Here is a 23,888-nt window from a genome sequence, read left to right as displayed (position 1 = left end):
TGTGCTCCTTCGCTAATATCCCTTACCCCAATTTTTCCATGCATTCATTAAAGCAGAAACTCCCTCTTTTCCTCCCTGCCTCCAGTCCTGGGTTATCTATAGTCTACTGTCTCTATGAAAGTTGCTTCTTCTAAGTATTTAATATAGGTGAGATCATACAATATTTGTCATTTTGTATCTGGCTTATTTCACTCAACACGATGTCTTCAGGGTTTAATCACATTGTAGCATGCATCAGAACTTCATTGTTTTTACGGCTGGATTATATTCTATTGTATGTATATACCACATTTTGTTTATCCACTAATCTTTTGATGGACACTTGGATTGCTACCACCTTTTGGCTATTTTGAATAATTTGTATACAAATATATGTTTGAGTTCCTGTTTCATTTCTTTTGAGTACATTCCTAGAAGTGGGATTGCTGGGTCATATGGTAATTCTATAAGATTTTATTAATTCTACTGTAACACTTATCTTGGTGGATTTTAATTGCCTGTTTAATTGTCTGTAGGCATAGACAAACTGCAAGCTTCTTAAATGAAGGGACTATTTTATCTACCATTATGCACCCAACATTTAGCAAGTTCTGCTCCAAGGCGTTCTATTTTCACCAGAGGGATGGATGAATGAATGGTGCATTGTTTGTTTTATCTTGGGCATCCTAAGTATAGAATGTACTAGAATCATGACTTTAAAAATGTAGAGAAAGGAGAAGGAAGCTTTTTATCAATGGTGAAGTCAATAGATCCTCCTGAATCTAGGGAGAGATGAAAGCTTTCCCTTAGGGGAGTTCCCACTGGTAACTAGAATGTCAATGAGACTAACAGATGAGAAAGCAACATTTGGATGAATTAATCGTATTGTTGGTCAGATGGACAGAAACTCCCTACAACCAGGGAGTCCCTAGGCAACTATTTGGTGGTCCACCCCAACTACGTTAAAGTGAAGTTGGACAATGAAGACACTGATGTTTGCCATACCTGTGTCCTAAATGATCCTTTCATTGAACACTCTATTTTTGCATAAAGCTGGACGTGATGGTCTTGGGTAGGGAAATAGGAACAATGAGACTGAACTGTGGAAGAAATTTTTATACACAGATTCTGTAATCATGCATTCTAGTAAATTCTTTTATTCTTTCTAATAGTTTTCATTTGCTTCTATTGGTTTTTACTGGTGTATAATCATAACATCTAAAATCAATCATGGGAAGCAGACTTGGCCCAATGGATAGGGTGTCTGCCCACCACATGGGAGGTCTGCAGTTCAAACCCCAGGCCTCCTTGACCCGTGTGGAGCTGGCCCATGCACAGTACTGATGCACACAAGGAGTGCCATGCCACGCAGGGGTGTCCCCCGTGTAGGGGAGCCCCACACACAAGGAGTGCGCCCCATAAGGAGAGCTGCCCAGCGCGAAAGAAAGTGCAACCTGACCAAGAATGGCACCACACACACGGAGAGCTGACACAACAAGATGATGCAACAAAAAGAAACACAGATTCCCGGTGCCACTGATTAGAAACGGTCACAGAAGAACACACAGCGAATGGACACAGAGAGCAGACAACTGGGGGGGGGCGAGGTGAAGGGGAGAGAAATAAATAAAAAACAAATGTTGAAAATAAAATAAAGTCAATCATGTGGTTTTCTGCTTTCAACTTTTACACATCTTTACTTCTTTCATCTCATTTCATTGGCTAGTATTGCCAGGATGAGGTTAAATAGTAATGGTGATAATAGATATCCATATCTTCTTATATCTTCAATTTCTCCCTTCCCTTTGGCCCCATTTTCCCCTCAAATGCCAACATGCTCAAATCTCCTACATGATCATATTTTTAAAAATCCCTCTGCTTCAGACAAAGAAACCAAAACAAAAAACATGAGTTGCTAGCTGCCACAGCCAGGAACAGCACCCACCCCCCACCCTCAATGCAAATAGCCTGGATAAAACCCATGTCTTCCTGCAGTCAACTGAGAGGGGAACACGTGCTTCCTCCCTGGGAACAGGAAGGGTGCAGCTGAGAGGGGAAAGTGGTTTCTCTTCAACAAATTTGGCTAGCAGGGCCCACTTTGAATCTCTGCTGTGGCCAGACCAGAATTATCATAAAGGGGAGGATGAATAAATCACCTCCATGGAAAGATTTGCTGGAAGTGCCATCTGCTGACCTGTTAGGAAACTGCAAGGAGAAAAACTGCTGTTAGGTGTCTCCTGTTCTCTTGATCTGATCTTCACCACATTAGTGAGGCCCTGGCCCTATTTTCATAACCTAAGCATGGCAATGTTAAAGACTTGGAATAAATTGGACTGAAAAATCAAAGAAAAGCCATGAAACAAAACCACTGGGCAAGAGAGAGAAATTGATCTTCAGAGTAAATTTATCAGCATATTCAGATGCCTACACATAAGCAAAAAATTACAAGCCATACTAAGAAACAGGAAGATAAGGTCCAATCAAAGGAACAAACCAAAATTCCTGGTAATACATAGGATTTAAAACAACCAATCAATGATAATTACCCACATCTCTTAGATCAATTCAAAGAATTGAAAGAAAATATGACTAAAGAGATATAGAATATTAAGACACTGGGTGAGCATAAAGAACAATTTGAAAGCTAGCAAAGAAAAGTAATAGTGCTTATGGGAATGAAAGCCACACTGGATGAGATTAAAAACACATTAAATGCATATGACAGCAGATCTGAATTGATGAAGACAAAATTAGTGAAATCAAGGACAGAATATCTGAACTTGAAAAAACAGGAGGGGAAAATGGAACAGGGTCTCAGGGAATTGAATGACAATGCAAAACATGCAAACATACTCATAATTGGTTTCCCAGAAGAAGAGAACAGAAAAGCGGCAAAAAAGAGTATTTGAGGAAATAATTATCAAAAACTTCCCAACCCTTATGAAAGACACAGGTACCAATATCCAACAAGGACAACACATACCAAACAGAATAAGTCCAAATAGACCTACCCCAAGACACCTCTATTCAGAATGATAAATACCAGAGATAAAGAGGATTCGGAGCAAGAGAAAAGCAATGCATCACACACAAGGAAACCTCAAAAAGACTAAGTGCCAATCTCTCATCAGAAACCATGGAAGTGAGAAGAAAATAGTATGATATATTTATGGTATTGAAAGAGAAAATTTGCCATCCAGGAATTCTTTATCCAGCAAAACTCCTCAAAACCAAGGGTGTGTTTAGTCAAGCTGGTAACAGAGGGTCTAGGACATGGCAGGACAACCTTCTGCCTGTAGCTCATGCATTCAATCACACATCTCAGCAGAAGACAGAGTAGAGTGGCTTAGGCAGGAGAGACCTCTGGAAGACCTTTCTGTCTAAAATGTGAACCCCCATCACATTCAGAGGAGGGCAATGAAGTTTCTGAGAATATTTATGGAACAGAAACATCTCCAACTTTAACTGAAAGGGACAGACAATGATTGGAAAAGGTGAAAGCAGATTGGTAGAGTCCCCAAATTCTGCAAGCAGGAGTGGGTTGGTGGATGTATTCATTGCAGACATGTTTTACCCTGCAAGAAAAAGGAAGACTGTCCCAGAGGACAAGCCTACATGGATTGCATTGAATCTTTAAATAATTTTGAGTAGAATGGACATCTAAACAATATTTAGTAGGACTTAGACTTTTAATTTTCCATCTGTTTGTCCCTAATGCATGCATTAAATGCTATCAACTCCCTTTGAACACTCCCTTCACTGATTCCAAAAAAAATGTGAGGGCTGCATATTTATTTTGAACATATTTCAAAAATATTTGTTAAATTCTCTTGAGACTTGGGGAGTGGATGTGGCTCAAGCAGTTGGGCACCTGCCTCCCACATGGGAGGACCCAGATTCAGTTCCCAGTGCCTCCTAAAGAAAATGAGCAGACAACAAATGAACACAACAAGCAGACACAATGAGCAGATAATGAGCAGACACAGGGAGTAATAAATAAGCAGAAACAACAAACAGTCAGACAAGGGAGCCATCCTGTGTGGGAGGAATATTCTTGAAACTTATTTGACATGTGTGTTATTTAGAAGTGTATTGTTTACTCTCCTGATATTTGGGGATATACAGCTATATTTCAGGTTTTTTGCCTTTTAACTGAATTCCATTGTAGTCTGAAAGTACACTTTGTATGATTCTTGTGGTTACAAATTTGAGGTGTGTTATATAACTCAGTATATGTTTTATCTTGGTGAATGTTCTATATAAGCTTGAGAAGAACGTGTCATCACTGGTTGTTGGATGAAGGCTTCTATAAAAGTTAATTAAAACCAGTGGATTGATTTTTTAAAATGAGGGTGAGTTTAAAATCTTCACAAACAAAAACAGAATGTTACCAAAAGACCAGATTTACAAGTGATACTAAGGGAAGCAGTACAGCCTGAAAGGAATAAAAGAAGGGCAAAAAATTTGGAGAAGGGTATATAGATGAAGATTATTAGTAAGGGTAACTTAAAGGGTGAAAAGAGAGACAAAAGTTACATAAGACAATGGGCAGCCAAAGGATAAAAGGGACAATGTAAGTTATGCCTTTATAGTAATATTATTGAAGTTTAGTGTATTGAATTCCCCAATAAAAAGACAGACTGACAGAATGGATAAAAAAATATATGAGCAATCTATATAATGTCTACAAGAGACTCACCACAGATGTAAAGACACAATATAGTTAGAGGTGAAAGGTTGGAAAAAGATATGCCATGCACCTGTCTCTAAGTCAAATTCAGCATATAAATGCATTATCTTCCCCCCAGTGTGGGACATGACTCCCAGGGATGAGCCTCCCTGGCAATGAGGGATTACCACCAAGCACCAACTAGCAATGAAACTGAAAAAAGACCTTGAATAAAAGGGGGAAATGATAAAGACAAGTGAGCTTATATGGCTAAGAGACTTCAAAGTGAGTCAGGAGGTCATACCAGAGGTTATGCTTATGCACATCTCAGCAAGCTCTCATAGACTGCCAAAGTAGATACTACCCCAAATAGTGGGGCTCCTGAGGGATCTGTAGACACCCAGGTCCTATGGTCATGGCAGATAGCTCCAGAGTTTGGTGCCTTACCAGTGAGCCCTACTTTGGAGTTTGTGCTCCCAAGTATGACAGAGTTGGACTCAGTTGTGACTTCTCTACACATGCCTCTTCTGTCCCTTCTATTTGAACCTATAGTTGGTGCTGGAGTTGGTAGGTGTATGTCCAAGAGACTTGAATCCTTGGACTATCCATGTGCCAGCTTGTCCCTGAGCCTCAGCAGAGTTGCAACACCTATTTGCTAGTTCTTGGGACTCACCCAGGACAACTAACAAGGAGGTAAGGATGGACAAGCACTACACCAAGGAACCAAGAGTGTACTGTTGGAAACTGAGGCACAGTGGCTTCTCAAGGAAAGACATGCTGTTTCCATGGCTACGCTTGCAATCTAAGGAATGTGGTAATTAAGAGTTCCCAGCAAACAGCATGAAGCTGTGAAAGGCTGAAAGAAAAGATGAACAGATAACATTTGTGTAGTAAATAGAACACTTAAACCTTGAGATAAGATTTTCTTAATTCCTTAAACTATGAGTAATGTTGATGGTTCTACCCATGTGAACTGGGGTATATAGAGAGCCCCTTGTGAACAATAAAGTTGTCTGAGGAGTCATTACTCGCAGACCCCCTGATCCCAGCTCTCTCATTCTTTCTCTTTGTTTCCTTCTCCCTTTTCTCTTTCTTTCATTCCTGATACCCTTCGGGTCCAAATCTCCAACAGTGTACAACTGCAAGCAGGAGAGTCTCATCCATCAGCCATATGGGATCGAGGCCCCTGTCAATTAGAGGTGGAGTGGGCATCACCATCCCAGAATCCTCAGAATTGGGGAATAAAATATGGACTAGAGTGGATTACTCGTATTCTACTATAGACTTATTGTGATTCTAACAATGGAAGAAATTATATCATTGATGTGGAGACAGTAGCCACTGAAGGTGTTGAAGGCAGGGAGAGGGAAAAAGAGGTATAATTATGGGGACCTTTTTGGGACTTGGAATTGTTCTGAACGACATTGCAATAACAGAAACAGACCATTAAATATCCTGCCATAACCTACAGAATTGAGTAGGAGAGAATGTAAACTACAATGTAAACTATAATCCATGCTTAGTGGCAATGCTCCAAATCTGTTCATCAGTTGCAATGAATGTACCACACTAATGAAAGAAGTTGTTAATGTGAGGAAGAATGGGAGGTGTGGGAAGTAGGGCATATGGGAATCCTTTATATTTTTGTGTGTAACATTTTGTGTGATCTAAGTATCTTTTAAAAAATAAATATATTTTAAAAAATAAATAAAATCATATATACCTCCACAAATATATATGTATGTATATATGCCATGCAAATAGTAATCAAAAAATCTGGAGTAGCAATACAAATATCAGACAAAATATATTTTAAATGCAAAACTGTTACAAGAGATGAAAAGGTCATTATATAATAATAAAAGGGGAAAATCGCCAAGAAGAAATAAATATATATAAATATTTATGCATCTAACCTGGGTGCCCCAAGATACATGAGACACACATTGGCAAAACTGAAGGGAGAAAAAGAGGTCTCTACAAAAATTGTTGGAGACTTCAACATACCACTTCAGTGTTGGATAGAACATCTGAACAGGGGATAAATAAAGGAACACAGAACTTGAATAATATGATAAATCAACAAGACCTAACAGACATTGATAGAGCATTACACTCCAAAGCAGGAGGATATACATTCTTTTCAAATACTCATGGATTCTTCTCCAGGATAGACCATATGTTAGGTCACAAGACAGGTCAAAAAAAAACATAAAAACATGGAAATTACACAAAATGCTTTCTCTCGACATAGTGGAATGAAGCTGCAAATCAATAACAGACAGAAAAAGGGAAAATTCACAAATATATGGAGATTATACGACACACTCTTAAATAATCAGAGGTCAAAGAAGAAATTGCAAGAGAAATAAGTAAATATCTCAAAATGAATGAAAATGAGAACACAGTCTATCAAATTCTATTGGATATAGCAAAGCAGTGCTGAGATGAAAATTTATAGCCCTCAGTGCTAACATTAAAAAAGAAGAAAGAGCTAAAATCAAAGACCTAACTGCACACCTGGAGGAACTAGAAACAGAACAGCAAACTAATCCCAAAGCAAGTCAAAGGAAAGAAATAATAAAGATCAGAGCAGAAATAAATGAAATTGAGAACAATAAAACAATAGAGAGAATACACACAACCAAAAATTGATTTTTCAAGAAGATCAACAAAATCAACAAACCCTTAGCTAGACAGACAAAGAAAAAAAGAGAGAAGATGCAAATTAATAAAATCAGAAATGAGAGGGGGGGACATTACTACTGATCAAAAGAGGATCCTATGAGCAACTGTATGCCAACAAACTAGACAACATAAATGAAATGGACAAATTCCTAGAACACACAAAAAACCTACACTAACCCTAGATGAGAGAGAAGACCTCAACAAACCAAATACAAGTAAAGAATTAAAAACAGTCATCCCAAACCTCCCAAATATGAAAAACCCAGGACTAGATGGTGTCACAGGTGAATTCTACCAATCATTCAAAGATGATCTAATACTAATCTTGCTCAAGCCCTTCCAAAATATTGGATGGGAAGGAATGCTACCAACTCATTCTATTAAGCAAATATACCCTAATACCAAAACCAGATAAAAATACTACAAAACTCCCTCTCAATTGGAGGCAGAGTGGGCATCACCATCCCAAAATCCTCAGAACTGGGAGACAAACAATGGACTAAAGTAGCCTTACTATTATTCTACTATAGACTTATTGTTATTCTAGCAATGGAAGAATTTGTATAACTGATACAAAGGCAGTGGCCACCAGAGATTCTGAGGGGAGGGAGAAGGAAGAATAGGTGTAATATGGGGCATTTTCAGGGCATTGGAATTTTCCTGCATGATGTTGCAATGACAGATACAAGCTATTACATATTTTGCCCATAACTTATGAAATTGCACAGAAGAGAGTGAAATTTTGTGAGCTATAATCCATCATTAGTGGCAATGCTTCAATTTGTTTTCATCAATGGTAACAAATGTACCACTCTAATGAAGCATGTTGTTAATGTGGGAAGTGTGGGAGGGGGAGGAAGTGGGGCATGTGGGAAACCTCTATAATTTTTATGTAACATTTATGTAATCTACGTTTCTTTAAAATAAATAATTTTTTAAAAAGAAAATTACAGACCAATTTCTCTAATGATGCAAAAAAGCCTCAACAAATTACTGGCAAACAGAATCCAAAAGCACATTAAAAGAATTATACATGGGAAGCAGATGTGGCTCAAGCAATTGAGCTCCTGCCTACCACATGGGAGGTCCCTGATTCAGTTCCCAGTGCCTCCTCAAGAAGACAGTGAGCTGCCATGATGGGCAGGCATGGCAAGTTGACACAACAAGATGATGCAACAAGAGATACAAGAAGAAAAACATAATGAGAGACACAAAGCAGGGAATGGAGGTAGCTCAAGCGTTTAGGCACCTCCCTTCCACATCAGAGGTCCTGGGTTCGATTCCCAGAGCCTCTTAAAGAAACAAGGAAGACAGACACAGCAAGTGCAACAACAAAGAGGTAGGGAGACATATATAAATAAAATAAATCTTAAAAAAGAGAGAGAGAATTATACACCACAATCAAGCGGGTTTTATTCCAGGTATGCAAGGGTGGTTCAACACAAGAAAATCAATTAGAGTAATAAGCCACATTAATAAATTAAAGAAGAAAAATAACATGATCCTCTAAATTGATGCAGAAAAGATATTTGACAAAATACAGCATCCTTTCTTGATAAAAAACACTCCAAAAGGTAGGAATAGAAGGAAGCTTTCTCAACATGGTAAAGTGCACATTTGAAAAACCCACAGCCAGCATTGTATCAATGGTGAAAGACTGAAAGCTGTCCCACTGAGACTGGGAATAAAACAACCCTGCCCACTGTCACCAAGTTATTCAAGTTCTAGCTAGAGCAATTAGGCAAGATATAGAAATAAAAGGTACCCAAATAGGAGAAGAAGAAGTAAAACTCACAATTCGCTAATGATATGATTCTATATCTAGAAAATCCAAAAAAAAACCCAAACGAAGCTACTAAAACTAAAAGATGAGTTCAGCAAAGTGGCAGGACACGAATTTTTTTAAAGGTTTATTTAATTTATTTTTTTCTCCCCCCACTCATTGTTTTGCACTAACTGTCTGCTCTCTGTGTGTTCTACTGTGTCTGCTTGGATTCACTTTAGGCAGCACCAGAAACTGATCCTGGGACTTTCTGGGGTGGGAGAGAAATGCTCAAACTTTTGCACCACCTCAGCTCCCTGGGTCTGCTGCATCTCTTATTGTCTCTCTGTGTCTCTTTTTTTGTTGTATCACCTTGCTGCACCAGCTCTTTGCATGAGCCAGCACTCTGCATGGGCCAGCATTCCCTGTGGGCCAGCACTCTGCTCAGGCAAGTTCTCTGCACAGGCCAGCTTGCCTTTCACCAGGAGGCGCAAGGAATCGAACCTTGTATGTCCTACATGGTAGATGGGAGCTCAATAGCTTGAACACATCCATTTCCCAGGATACAAAATTAATACACAAAAATCAGTAGCATTTCTATACACTACTGACAAGCAATCTGGATAGGAAGTCAGAAAAAAATTCCATTTATAATACCATCTAAAAGAATCAAATATTTAGGAATGAAGTTAACCTAGGATATAAAGAAACTGTAATCAGAAAACTACAAAACATTGCTAAAAGAAACCAAAGAAGATCTAAATAAATGGAAGGGCATTCTATGTTCATGGATTGGAAGACTAAATATAGTTAAGATGACAATTCTACCCAAACTGATTTACAGATTCAATACAATCCCAATAAAAATCCCAAGAGTCTTTTTTGTAGAAATGGAAAAGCCAATTACCAAAGGTAGGGTAAGGGGCCCTGAATAGCCAAGAATGTGTTTAAAAAGAAAAACAAAATTGAAGGACTCTCACTTCCTGACTTTAAAGCATATTACTCAGTTACATTGGTAAAAACAGCATGGTACTGGCATAAAAATAGGCATATTGACCAACAACATCAAATTGAGAACTCAGAAATAGATCCTCACATTTACAGTCAAGTGTTTTTTGACAAGGCAATCAAACCCACCCAGCTGAGCCAGAACAGTCTCTTCAACAAACTGTGCTGGGAAAATTGGATCTCCATTTGCATAAAAAAGGAAAACCCCCTACCTCACACCTTATACAAAAATCAAGTCAAAATGGATCAGAACTATCAAGCTCCTAGAAAAAAATTTGGAGAATCATCCTCAGGACCTTGTGTTAGGCAATGATTTCTTAAACTTTACACTCAAAGTGCAAGCAAAAAAAAATAAAATAGATAAATGGATCCTCATCAAAACTAAAAAGGTTTGTGTTTCACAGGCATTTTGAATATGAAGGAAATATTCAAAAGGTCCTATAAACTATTACATGCAGAAGCTGAGATACTAAGCCCAATATTTGACCATCTTGTATTGAATGCATAATTGCTCTGTAAACACACAAGTTTTCTAACAAAGGAAAAAAACAACAATAAAGAAAAGTTTTCTTTAGTTTTTTCTACCTTTCCACATCAAAATCAATTGCCATTTTAATGCTGTCTGGCTTCTGTTCTTGTCAATCCAAAAAATTGCTCTATGGTTACCAGTTAATTTTGCTATCTATTTTATATCCTCATGCCATTTGATTTCACCACAACTTTTTTTTTAAAGATTTATTTTTTATTTTTTCTCTCCCTTTCCCCGCCCCCAGTTGTCTGCTGTCTGTGTCCACTTGCTCTGTATTCTTCTGTGACCTCTTCTATCCTTATCAGCAGCACTGGGAATCTGTGTTTCTTCTTGTTGCATCATCTTGCTGTGTCAGCTCTCTGTGTGTGCGGCGCCATTCTTGGGCAGGTTGCACTTTCTTTCGCACTGGGTGGCTCTCCTTATGGGGCACACTCCTTGCGCGTGGGGCTCCCCTACATGTGGGACACCCCTGCGTGGCATGGCACTCCTTGTGCGCATCAGCACTGCATGTGGGCCAGCTCCACATGGGTCAAGGAGGCCGGGGGTTTGAACTGCAGACCTCGTATGTGGTAGCGGACACCCTATCCATTGGATCAAGTCCACTTCCCTCATCACAACTTTTGACACTACTCACTCTTTCAAGAAGCACTCATATCACTCACTCTCCCCATCTTCCTCCAGCCTCTGCAATCCTCCTTCAAGCCCTCTGTGGGCTTCTCTCTCAGCCCATGTTTATTTTTTCCTTATTTCTCCCCCCTCACCCCCCTCCATTGTCTGCTCTTCATGTCCACTCACTGTGCATTCTTCTGTGTCTGTTGTATTCTCATTAAGTGGCTCCAGGAACCCATCCTGGGATCTTCCAGAGTGGGAGAGAGGTGATCATTCTCTTCTCTACCTCAGCTCCCTAGTTTGCTGCATCTCATACTGTCTCTTCTCTGTGTCTCTTTTCTGTTGTGTCATCTTGCCACGTCAGCTCTCCATGTGGGCGGCTCCACTCCTAAGCGGTCTGCCTTTCTGCACAGAGCTGCACTCCTTGTGCAGGGGCCACTCCTTGCACATGGGACACCCCTGTGTGGGGCAACACTCCTTGTGCACAGCAGCACACCACATGGGTCAGTTCACCACATGGGCCAGGAGGCCCTGGGTATCGAACACTGGACCTCCTATATGGTAGGCGGAAGCTCTATCCCTTGAGCCATATTCGCTTCCTTTCAACCCATGTTTTAATTGTATATGTCCTCAGGGTTCTTCTCAGGCTGCCTCTGCAATACTTTTTTTTTTAACATTTTATTTTATTTATCTATTTCTCCCCACTCCCTCATTGTTTGCATTTGCTGTGTCTGTTTGTTGTGTGCTGGTCTTTTTAGGAGGCACTGGGAACCAAACCCAGGACCTCTGATGTGGCAGGGGGGCACTACCTAATCATTTAAGTCACTCCTGCTCCCTGCTTTGTTGTTCTCTCATTATGTCTTTCTCGTGTCTCTTGTTGCGTCATCTTGTTGTGTCAGCTCATTGAAACTGCCTGTTGTGGCAGCTCACTGTCTTGTTCATCTTCTTTAGGAGGCACCAGGAACCAAACCCGGGATGTCCTATGTGATGAGTGGGAGCTCAATTGCTTGAATCACATCCACTTCCCTCTGCAATACTCATTCGATGACTCCCAAATCTATACTTTTGGATCTCCAGTCTAATACCAACTGTACGTGAAACATCTCAACTTAGACTTCACAGAGACCTCAAACGGTGGATACTAAAGGCCAGATAATAGCCCTCACTACTCGTTTTTCTTCTTTTCCTGCATTCCATTTCTTTTTTTTTTTTTTTAATTTTTTTATTTTTTATTGACTTTGTAATAATATTACATTAAAAATATATATGTGAGGTCCCATTCAACCCCACCCCCCCACCCCCCCTCTCCCCCCCCCCCAACAACACTCGTTCCCATCATCATGACACATCCATTGGATTTGGTAAGTACATCTTTGGGCATTTCTTGATCAGTGACATCAGCTTCCACCCAGTTACTCTATTTCATTTAAACAGTTATTGAGCATCTACTCTGTAACAGGCAATATATTAACCAATTATGATACAAATGAACAAAGCAAAGGTCAATATCCTCCGTCTAGTGAAGAAAACCAAGTAGGCAGATTGAAAGGAATGTGGTACAAATTACACTATGTGCAAGAAGTTATGGAAACAAAGAAGGGGAAAATTAACTCTGACTATGCTAGAGAGATGTTGACAGAAGTTTTATAGGGGAAATATTACCTAGTCTCATTCACGAAGATTAAGTCAGGTTGACAGAAAGGAAAGAGAGTGGTATCAGGTCAAAGAAACTCTGAAAAATCATTCAGAAAATCACAAGGGAGGCAGGGCCCAAATGATGAAAAGATTTATACTCCATTTTAAGGTGTTTAGACTTCACCCTAAAAACAACAGAGAGTAGACAATGGCAGACCTGAGTGCCAATTCGGTGTCTGGAGAGGACACAATGACCCCTGCTTCCTGCCCAAGCCTCCTCCTGGAAGCTGGGTTGCATGTGCCCCCAAACTTCTGGCTTCTCCATTCTCTTCCCTCACCCCAGGGCAGAGGAGACATCCTCCATGGAGACACACAACCATGACTGGAACGGTTCTATCCATCCCCAGTTCTTAGCACAAGGCCAAGCACAGAGTAGCATCCAATGAATATTTGCTGAATAAATACTACATCCCTACATATCCAGAACATGACCTGAACCAGAACATAAATTATAGTGCTCATAAAAAGGACATCACACGGTTTTAAAGATTAATCAACAAGTTAATAAATCTTCTATAAGCTAAGAGGAGAAAGAAACAGGGTAAAATAGAATGAGAACCATGGTCATCCATGAACAAGAAGGGGTAAATAAAAATGTTGTGTTTCCAGTGAAAGTAATTGTTGAAACTTTTTTATGCCAATTGATTTCTGGGTGAGGGAGGAGAGAAATGGACATTATAATGTAGAGACTGGAGAAATAACCTAAGTATCAGGAAGATTGTATCTTCCAAAAGCTTTATATGCAGCCATAAGTCACCTTTTCCTTGATTTCCCTTTTTTTTGATTATGCCTAGGAGATGGCAACATGGAAGAATTGGAAGCAGCTGTGAGGAAGATCGAGGTTCATATTCATACTGAGTGAACATTTACTCAACAACCATAATATGGCAGAACATGCAGATACAAAGTTAAAGAAAACAGGCGTGGTCCCTGTCCCCACATACCAGGCACTCTAGAGCAAATGCTGGTACGATGTCTTGTTTCTTGTGACAATACCGTGTCACAAGTGTGATGAACAGTTGCTGTGGGAGAAGACAGAGACCACCTGCCCCAGATTTGAGGAGTCAGAGAAAGCTTCCTGGAGAAAGTAAGATCTAAACCAAGACTAGAAGGAAGGGAAAGTTTTCCAGAAGGAACAGCATATACAAAAGTGACGTTTTCATGTGACTTATGGTGTAAGTTCCTTCCCTTGTCTTCAAATAAAATGACTCATAAAAACCTATGGGCAGTGAGAACCAGCAAGATGGTGGCAGAATAAGGAGCTCATAGAGTCAGTTCCTGCTACAGGGCAGTTAGCAAACACCCAGAGCTCTCTGAGCTAGCTGAAGCACCTGTGTGGGGGCTCCAGGAGGCCAGAAGAGCATCCTGCAACATACATGAAGGAGTGGAAGGAGGAGATGCCTGTCTGCAGAGAAGACTTGTAAGGAGAGCACTCCACACCATGGAGGCCGGTGCCTATCCTCCACTGGAGGCACAAGCCGCCTCAGGAGCTGTTCCATGACTGGAATTGGAAGCTCCACTTCCCAAAAATGGGGGCACCAATTTCAGCTATGATGAGGAAATTCAGCGGGCTAAAGTATAATCCTAAGAACGGCTAAAGTTTTAGCCTGTCCAGGTCAGAAAGAGACTGGGAGCCGCCATTTTAACTCTGTACTTGGCACGAGGGCAAGAGGGGCGGACTGAGGATCCCAGTGCTGGTGGGGACTGGCTTCTTCCCATCCAGATCAGATTGCAGGTCTAGCCTAGGCCCCAGTGCCACCTCCAGCAGGGAGGAAGCTGCGGGGACCTGCACCAGCCTCTCTGGGAAATTACCGGCCAAGCTGCGGAGGTCACTAATTGTCCTACTCTGGTGGCATAAGCCACCCCAGGAGCTGTTCTGTGACAGGAATTGGAAGCTCCATTTCCCAGAAACAGGAGAGAAGGAGACAGTTGGCTGCAGATTTTGGCTCCTGAATGGGAGACTTGGCTGGCTAAGAGATAACCCTGGCATCAACTGGGGTGAGAACCAGCCCAAGTCTGAAAGAGGCCAGTAGCCGCCATTCTGACTCCACCCCCAGCATGAGGGGAAGCCAGGCTGACTGAAGCTCTCAGTGTTGGCAGAAACCAGTTTCTTTCATGCAGATCAGCCTGCAGCCCTAACCTAGGCTTCAGCCCCACCTCTAGCCAGAAGGAGGCAGAGGAGCCGTGCACCAGCCTATACAGGTAACTGGAGGGAACTTTGGCTGGCAAAAACTGAAAATTGGAAGTCTACCTGGGCAACTGCAGTCATCTTGGACCTGCACTGCATAGATTGCTGCCCACACCTGTGGCTCAATCCCTGCCCCAGGCAAGGGAGAAAGAGATGTGAAGCTTCATCAGTCTCTCTGGGCAACTATAGTCTAGGCCTGCATGTGGATTATTCCAAATAGCTATGATTCTGTCTCTACCCCTGGCAGGAGAAAGTTGGAAGAAGCTTCACTGGTCCCTGGTGCAATGAGGGCACCTTGAGCCTCCACACTTTACAGCACCAACTACATGCTTGGCTCCTACTGCATAAACAGCAAGGGAGAAATGATAGGAAGCCCTAAACTAAAGAGAAAAACTGCACCCAGAAAAATACTCTAGTAAGCCAGATGCAAAGACACCAATGAAAAATTACAATCCACACCAAGATATAGGAAGGTATGGCCCAGTTAAAGGAACAAGGTAAGCCTCCAGATGACATAAAGGAGTTGAGACAACTAATCATAGCTGTTCAAACAAATCTCCTTAATAAATTCAATGAGATGGCTAAAGAGATTAAAGATATTAAGAAGACATTAGATTGGGAAGTGGACTTGGCCCAGTGGTTAGGGCATCCATCTACCACATGGGAGGTCCGCAGTTCAAACCCTGGGCCTCCTTGACCCATGTGGAGCTGGCCCACGCACAGTGCTGATGTTCACAAGGAGTGCTGTGCCACACAGGGGTGTCCCTGCGTAGGGGAGCCCCACGCACAAGGAGTGCACCCCATAAGGAGAGCCACCCAGTGCGAAAGAAAGTGCAGCATGCCCAGGAATGGTGCCGCACACACAGAGAGCTGAGACAACAAGATGACACAACAAAAAGAAACATAGATTCCCATGCCGCTGACAACAACAGAAGCGGACAAAGAAGAACACGCAGCAAATAGACCTAGAGAACAGAAAACTGGGGCAGGGGGACAGGAGAGAAATTTAAAAATTTTTTAATTTAAAATATTAAAAATTTTAAAAAATTAATTAAAAAAAAAAGAAGACATTGGATGAACACAAAGAAGAACTTGAAAGCCTACATAGAAAAATAGATCTCATGGGAATGAAAGGTGCAATCAATGAAATTTAAAAAACATTGGAATCATATAATAGCAGATTTGAGGAGTCAGAAGAAATGATTGAAGAAATGGCCTCTGAAAGTGAACATGGAAAAGAACAGATGAAGAAAAGAATGGAAAAAATTGAACAAGGTCTGAGGGAACTAAATGACAGAAAAAGGCATGCAAACATACATGTCATGGGTGTCCCAGAAGGGGAGAAGGGAAAAGGGGCAGAAGGAATATCTAAAGAAAAAATGGTAGAAAATTTCCCCACCCTATTGAAAGACATAGATATCTATGTCCAAGAAGCACAATGTACTCCCATCCAAAAAAATCCAAACAGACCAAATCCAAGACACAAACCCATCAGAATGTCAAAGGCCAAAGACAAAGAGAGAATTCTGAGAGCAGCAAGAGAAAAGCAATGCATAACATATAAGGGATATCCAATAAGATTAAGTACTGATTTCTCACCAGAAACCATGGAGGCAAGAAGACAGTGGTCTGTTATATTTAAGATACTGCAAGAGAAAAACTTCCAGCCAAGAATTTTATATCCAGCAAGACTGTCTTTCAAAAATGAGGGTGAACTTAGAATATTCACAGATAAACAGAAAGAGAATTTCTAAGCAAGAGACCAGAATTTCAGGAAATACTGAAGGGTGTGCTAGAGTCTGAAAAGAAAAGACAAGAAAGAGGGGCCTGGAAGAGAGTCTAAAAAGAAGATTATATCAATAAAAGTAACTATAAGTGTTAAAAGAGTGGTGAAAATAAAATATGACCGATAAAACTCAAATAGTCAGGAATAAACTTAACCAATGATGTAAAGCACTTGTATTCAGAAAACTGCAACTCAGTGTTAAAACAAATCAAAAAAGCCCTAAATAATGGAAAGAGCATTCCATGCTCATGGATTGGAAGACTAAATATCATTAAGATGTCAATTCTACTCAAATTGATATACGGATTTAATGCAATCCTCATAAAAATTCCACCAGCATTAAAGAAAAAATTGAAAATACAATCATTAAATTTATTTAGAAGGGTAAGGAGTCCTGAATAGTCAGAAATATCATAAAAAGGAAAAGTGAACCCTCATCTCCAGACTTCAAATCATAATACCTACCTATAGTGGTAAAAACAGCATGGTACTGGCCTAAAAACAGACACAATAGACCAATGGAACCAAATTTATGATTCAGAAACATACCCTCACAGGTATGGTCAAGTGATTTTTGACTGGCCTGTCAAACTCACACAGCTCAGACAGAACAATCCATTTAACAAAGGGTGCTGAAAGAATTGGACATCCATAGCTGAAAGAAGGAAAGAGGACCCCTATCTCACACCTCATCCAAAACTTAACTCAAAATGGATCAAAAAACTAAAAATAAAAGCAAAAACCATAAAACTTCTAGAAGAAACTATTGGACAATATCTTCAAGACTTGGTGGTAGGTGCTGAATTCTTAAAGGAGATAAGAGAAGGACTGAGTGGACTACTGATGTTTAATGTATGTAGAAGTTTTAATTAGCTTTACTGTAAAATTGTGGAAATATATAGAGTGGACGGTAGCACACAGTGAGTAACAGCTAGTTTATAAATGGGGATGTGACTAAAAATGGTAGTCTAATTATGAAAATGCCAATTGACAGAATGCTTGAGAATAATCTAGGAACTGGATAGTACAGTAAACCAAGAGGTGGGTGAGAATTGTGGTTGATGGTACAGATGCAAGAGTGTCCTTTGTTAGCTAGAACAAATGTATATCACTACTGCAGGGTGTTGGGAATGTGGAGAAGCATGGGAAAAATATACCTGGAGTGACCTATGGACTGTGGTTAGTAGTAATAATATAGTATTCTTGCATCTATGCCAAAGATGTACTGTGTTGATACTGAGGCAGTATGGAAAATGTGAGCCAAATGTACACTATGGGCATGGCAATAATCAGATGATATTATTTTATCTGTAGCAAATAACACACCACACTGTGGTGTGTTGATGGAGGGGTGTTGTTTGGTAATTCTGTACATGTGCATGATTGTTTTATAAGTTTACAACTTCTGTCATAAAAAAATATATTTAAAAAATAATAATAGGGTGGGTTGGGGGGAAAACACACCAAATGTAAGATAAGAACTATGATTAGTAGTAAGATTTTGACAGTGTTCTTTCATAGTTTGTAACAAACTTCTCATGACAATGAAAGGTATTGGTAGAGGGTTGATATATGGGACCGCTGTATGATGTTATGCATGTTTGCTTTGTAAGTTCACAACTTTTACTATACACTTAATTGTTTATGTATGTTCATATATAAATGATATAAAGGGAAACGGACTTTGGCCCAGTGGTTAGGGCGTCCGTCTACCATATGGGAGGTCCGTGGTTCAAACCCCGGGCCTCCTTGACCCATGTGGAGCTGGCCCATGCGCAACGCTGATGCACGCAAGGAGTGCCGTGCCACGCAAGGGTGTCCCCCGCGTGGGGGAGCCCCACGCGCAAGGAGTGCGCCCGTGAGGAAAAGCCGCCCAGCGTGAAAAGAAAGAGCAGCCTGCCCAGGAATGGCGCCGCCCACACTTCCCGTGCCGCTGACGACAACAGAAGCGGACAAAGAAACAAGACGCAGCAAATAGACACCAAGAACAGACAACCAGGGGAAGGGGGGAAATTAAATAAATAAATAAATCTTAAAAAAAAAAAAAAAAAAAAAGATAATAATAATCGGATTGGTTAGCGGAAAAATACTTTGTTTAGTAGTAATATTTTGACAATGCTCTTCAGTCATTAGTTAAAAAGGTTTAAAAACAATGCAAGTTATTGGTGGTAGGTGAGATGTTATATATCTTTGTTTGATGTTATATATTTTGTTTTGTAAGTTCACAACTACTGTACATTTATTGTTTATGTATGTATTGTACATGTATTGTTTATGTTTATGTATGTTTATGTATGAGTGATATATTTTCAATAAATTATATAGGTATGCCAGCGCTAATTCTATAGAGCATGTTTATAATTTCCAGGATTCCACAAAGTTTTTTTTTTCCCCAAAAGATTTTAATTTCTCCACTTTCTCAATAAAATCGGTCTCAGAGTTTGGCCTACCCCAGGTCAGACAAGTACATATAATGTTAAATAGTTTAGTGAAGTATGATGGATGGAGAAGTTTTAGGAATTGAGAAAGATTTAATGTTCCTCCAGTTTATTCATAATTTTCTAACCTGAGATTCCTCAGCAAATAAGATGAATAGAGTTAAACCTATTTTGTCTTGTGTCCACAATGAAATTCCTCTTAGTATGGATCTTGTCTCCAATGGTCTTACTGTATCTAGGAAACAAGTCTCTGAAATGTTTGTTGAACAAGTGGATAAATCGTTCAGTACATTGTAAGGAAAATATCATGGTTCCTGATAGGCATAAGTTGTTTTTAAAAATGTGTCTTGTCTACTTGTGACCCAGTTTGGTCTTTGGGAAGAATATCTTTCCAACAAAGAACAAAGTAGACTCAAGAGCTCCCTGAGGAGAACTCTAGTTTGTGTGATAAAAATTATTAGTTTCGTGGCACTCAGCCTCTGCACCAACACGTAGGATTGTACTCACATAGAATTAATGGCACCCCTTATTCACACATACAAGACTGGGAGATAGGACACAGAATAATTAGATCACAGGCTCAAGAGTCAGTTGATCTGGGGGGAAGCAAATTTGGCCCAACAGATAGGGCATCCGCCTACCACATGGGAAGTCCAAGGTTCAAACCCAGGGCCCCCTGACCCATGTAGTGAGCTGGCCCACGTGCAGTGCTGATGCATGCAAGGAGTGCCGTGCACAGGGGAGCCCCACGTGCAAGGAGTGCACCCCATAAGGAGAGCCGCCCAGCACGAAAAAAGTGCAGCCTGCTCAGGAATGGCACCGCACACACGGAGAGCTGATGCAGCAAGATGACACAACAAAAAGAGACACAGATTCCTGGTGCCACTGACAAGAATACAAGCGGACACAGAAGAACACATAGCAAATGGACCCAGGGAGCAGACAACTTGGGCGGGGGTGGGGGGATGCCAGGTGGGGAAGCGGAGAGAAATAAATAAAAAAAAGAAAAAGTCAGTTGGTCTGTATTTGAATCTTGACTCTTGCGGTCACCCCTCGGGCTGAAGTGTGGTTTGCTGGCCTGGCAGGGGAGCAGCCGCGGCAGGCCAAGCCGCTGCCCCCATAATAGGGTGGCTGGTTGGACTCACCGCCACCCCTGAAGGAAGCTCGGCATGGACGCAGAGTGCCCTCGGGTCTCCCCTTCTCGGCAGCCATGCTTCCGCAGCCACCCCTCCTCCCGGATGGCGTCACACGATGCCTGTGGGGCGGCACCCTTCTTCTTCTTTCTCCCTGCGCAGGCGCAGGGCAGAAAATTCCAGTCTGCCCTTTTCCCCTCCCCCGACAGCAGCAACAGCCAGGCGTGGGCGGAAAAATCCAGTCTGCCCTTTTCCCTCCCCCCGACAGCAGCAACAGCCAGGTGTGGGTGGGAAACTCCAGTCTGCCCTCTACCCCAGCAACAGCAGCCACCAATCACTAAACCCTAACCCTTCCCCCGGCAACAGCAACAGCCAATCCCTAATCACCACCCCTCCCCCGTCCAGTACCGCCCACTGACCTTTCTCCGGCAACCAATCAGAACAGGGCATGGCTTCGACCAATCAGCCTTCCCCAGCCCCTATAAAACTGTTGCCTCTCCCTCAATAAAGTGGACCTGCGTGTTTACCTCCTCTCCGCGGTAGTTTTTCTGCCATGCGCCCTCCAGTCCTGAGAGCCCCCGACAAGGGCCTGGCCTCCCTTGTCCCCAGTTCGTCGCCTGCTTCTCCGGGCGACCCCTTCATCGCCGGCTTTGCCGGGCGACCCCGTCAGCCGAACCGTGCAATCCCTGTGAGACCAACCCCTCGTCTGCTGCCGGACCGACCCCTCGTCCCAAGCGGGACCGACCCCTCGTCCAAAGCTGGACCGACCCCTCATCCGCAGCCAGACCCCACCTCTACCGACCGAGCAAGCCGCCGCAGACTCTGGCAGTTAATTGTATGGCAGTAGGCAAATTACTTAACATCTTTCTGCTTAGTTTCCTAATATATAAAATGAGTATAAGGGTCTACCTCAGAGAGTTGTTGTTTCTCCCATATGCAATAAATAATTAGGTACCTGGCTAAGTCTTCATCTTCCCCAAAAAAATCCTTCCATTATCCTGTAAGAATTTAGATCCCATGTTCACGTGAACTTCAAACTTGAGCCTTAGGGTAATTTGACTTTCTAAGTACCTGTGACCTTTACATGGAAAGTATTTCAGCAACTCATTTTAAGGGCCATTCCTTAAACCTCTGATACCGAACAAAAGCCGGTTATTTTTTCTGAATGTGTCTTTAAAGCCAACTCCTAAGACACCAGGGATTCAAAGAGAGAGAGTTTAATTGGTTGCACAAGCAATGGAGCACAGTGACTTTCTGGCCCAAACTGCCTCCTGGATCTCCAGAAATTCTAGTATTTTCTAATATCAGTATACTAATTAGTGATTAGGATGGAGTTCATATCAGTTCTTTCATTAATCAGCATTAAGAGGCTGAACCAGGATGGGGGTGGGTACTCAGGGGTGAGTTACAACTTTACCACCATTGTCAGAGACAAGTCATCTGGCAGAGGGGAATACTGAAAATAAATGTCACCTACAAGGTTTTTCATATGGATAGCAAAAAGAGGAATGTGGAGTGATCACACTTACAATAGAAATGTTCATATACAAAGATAAGATCTATCTAGCACAATCATTACAATGGCAGTTTTTTCATTGGAAATGGCCACATACAAAGGGTGAAATCATTCTAGCTGGTTTCAGTAATTTTGGATATTAACCCTTTTGGCTAATTTAAAAAGCATCTATATAATGTTTCAGTAATCATAGTTATTTATTTATTCTTAACCTTCGGTTATACCTTCTTATCACTTGAATTGCTCCACATCATAAAGACTGAGATCTCACATTTTCTGATCACATTTCTGATCGCAGCCTCCTAATATATTCCTTCTATATTTCTTATGCTCTCACTCTCATTACACCTCCCAGAGATCTTGAATTCAGTCATTAATTTATTAAACAAAAACATATTGCAATCAAAATGACAGAGTGAGACACCTCAGGGCTCCATCCCCCATAAGAAGCTTTGAACAACCAGCAAGAACTGGAAGAAACATCTTTCTCAAAACTCAGAAAACAGGTAAAGGACTGCAGTAGTAGGGCAAGTTCCAAATGATGAAAAAGGCCACTTAAAAGCAGTAGGATTCTGTGGTGCCCTGTCATGTCCCTCACCAGCCCAGCACAGAGCCGGCCCATGCTCCCAATGTGAATCCCGGGCCCAGCTCTGGAAGGATCTGAGTACCCTTTGTCCACACACTGGGAGAACCTATGTCTGGCCTAATCTCTCTGACAGTGGCCCGGGGGTCTCACCTTCCCAGAACTTGTCCTTCAAGTAAGGGCAGTTCAGGGCACTCTACTACAGATTGCTGTGGAAGAGCAATAAAGTTGTGCTGCCTGAGGAAAGGGCTTGCTGGCTGTAGGACATAGAGCGCTGTGCTTAAGACTGTGAGGGAATGGTTTCCTAGGTAAGGGGGGACATTCAGAACCATGGAAATGAAGGAACTCCTAGCACCAACGAGCATGCCTAAGACAAGACACATGCAGAAAGGATCAGGGAGGCCCCACACTTTGGCCTGGAGCTATTCTCTTAACTCAATGTTGGGATAAGTCCTGAAGGAGAGCACTTGCACAGGCCAATCTGTAAAGAAGGGTGTTTCTTTTTTCTCCTTTTATTTTATTTTTTGGTTAGCTCCTGGCAATCAAAGAAAGGTCTGTCATAACACTAGCTGGATATAAACTTAAAGAATTCAGATGCCTTAGGGTTTAAATTCTGGCAATAACTTATTAAAATTTCAAAATGTCCAGGTTTCAACAGAAGGTTACAAAACATACAAACTAACAGGAAGTCATGGCTAGGCAAAGGAGAAGATGAAAGCATTAGAAACCATAAATGAGAAGGACCAGACCTGGAACATACCAGACAAAGGCTTTTAAAAACTTGTCCTAAATATTCACAAAAAGCTAAAGGTAAATATGAGCAAAAAACTAACAGAAATTGGGAAAATGGTAGATGGACACAAAGAGAATATCAATAGAGAGATGGAAATTACGAAACGGAACCAACAGATCTGAAGATCACAGTAACAGAAATTTTAAATTCCCTAGAAGGGTTGAACAAAACATTGGAGCTTACAGAAAAAGAATTAGAGAACTAGACAATAAGACAATTGAAATCTTTCAATATGAGGAGCAGAAAGATTAAAAGAATGAAGGAAAGTGATCAGAATCTGAGGAACCTGTGGGGTACCACCAAGAATATCAATATACATAATATATAAATCCCAGAAGATGAAGAAAGAGAGACAGGAGCAAAGAGGATATTCAAAGAAGTAATGATTGAAAAACCTCCCAATTTTAACAAAAGACATGGATATTATACATACAAGACATTCAAAGAACTCCACATAGAGTAAACCCAAATAGACCCACTCTGCAGAATATTATAATCAAACTGTCAAATGC

This window comes from Dasypus novemcinctus, chromosome 27 (genome assembly GCF_030445035.2).
Source record: "Dasypus novemcinctus isolate mDasNov1 chromosome 27, mDasNov1.1.hap2, whole genome shotgun sequence".
Taxonomy (NCBI): domain Eukaryota; kingdom Metazoa; phylum Chordata; class Mammalia; order Cingulata; family Dasypodidae; genus Dasypus; species Dasypus novemcinctus.
Note: the sequence above shows the minus strand (reverse complement) of the source record.